This window comes from Grammomys surdaster, unplaced genomic scaffold (assembly GCF_004785775.1).
Source record: "Grammomys surdaster isolate TR1022 unplaced genomic scaffold, NIH_TR_1.0 126298, whole genome shotgun sequence".
NCBI classification, from domain to species: Eukaryota; Metazoa; Chordata; class Mammalia; order Rodentia; family Muridae; genus Grammomys; species Grammomys surdaster.
The window spans coordinates 7,514,989-7,516,439 of record NW_021621098.1 but is presented as its reverse complement, the minus strand read 5'-3'; positions in this window follow the sequence as shown (position 1 = coordinate 7,516,439).

Genomic DNA, 1,451 nt, shown 5'->3' with positions numbered 1-1,451 from the left:
ACTGATTTCCAAAGTGGTTGCACCATCTTGCAGTCCCACCAACAATGGAGGAGTGTTCCTCTTTCTCCACACCCTCGCCAGCATCTACTATCACCTGAGTTTTTAATCTTAGCCATTCTGACTGGTGTGAGATGGAATCTCAGGGTTGTTTTGATTTGCATTTCCCTGACGACTAAGGATACTGAACATTTCTTTAGGTGCTTCTCGGCCATTCGAGTTTCTTCCGTTGAAAATTCTTTGTTAAGCTCTATACCCCATTTTTTAATAGGGTAGTTTGGTTGTCTGGAGTCTAATTTCTTGAGTTCTTTGTATATATTGGATATTAGCCCTCTATCAGATGAAGGATTGGTAAGGACCTTTTCCCAGTTTGTTGGTTGTCGTTTTGTCCTATTGACAGTGTCCTCTGCCTTACAGAAACTTTGCAATTTTATGAAGTCCCATTTGTCAATTCTCGATCTTAGAGCATATGCCATTGGAGTTCTGTTCAGGAACTTTCCCCCTGTGCCCAAGTATTCGAGGCTCTTCCCCACCTTCTCTTCTATTAGTTTTAGTGTATCTGGTTTTATGTGGAGGTCCTTTATCCATTTAGACTTGAGCTTTGTACAAGGGGATAAGAATGGATTGATTTGCATTCTTCTACATGTTGTCCTACAATTGAACCAGCACCATTTGTTGAAAATGCTGTCCTTTTTCCATTGGAGAGGAATTCTTTGAACACTTGGAAATAAGCAACACTGAGCAAAATCATTTTCCTTAGACACCCAGACAGAAGCTGGAGAGAGAGAAAGAATGGGGGAGAGAGGAAGAGGGAGAGGGAGAGGGAGAGGGAGAGGGAGAGGGAGAGGGAGAGGGAGAGAGAGAGAGAGAGAGAGCACCGTGATTTTACCAGCAGGACTGACTTTTGGATCATCTTGCTCTGCCTTTGGCGTGCCTGAACCCCGCACCAGGCTTGTGCTGCTCTGACGTTCAATACACTCGGTTGTTGCTCTCAGTTGCTCGGAAGGTCAGGGATCCAGATACAAATTTTTATATTTATTTGAATTTTTGACAACAAATGAAGATCACACACACATACACACACACACACACACACACACACAATTTGCTACTATTTATACAGCACTTGTGGATTATAAATTTATAACTTTTCTCCAATTTATCATTATTTGCTTATTTGTCATAAGGACTAGAGTTGGGGTCCCAGCACCCATATAACACATAAGGAGCTAGATGTCCCTCTGTCCTGAGAAGGATGGAGGCAGGAGGATGACTGCAGATTTGGCCTCCAGCCTAGCCCCAGATCCAGGAAGAGACCCTGCTTCAAAAACAGCTAAAGGACACCTGATCCCACCTGCACATGTAGAAGCCAAACTGTGTTGTCTAATATGGTGCGTGCGTGCGTGCGTGCGTGTGTGTGCGTGTGTGTGCGTGTGTGTGCGTGTGTGTGCGTG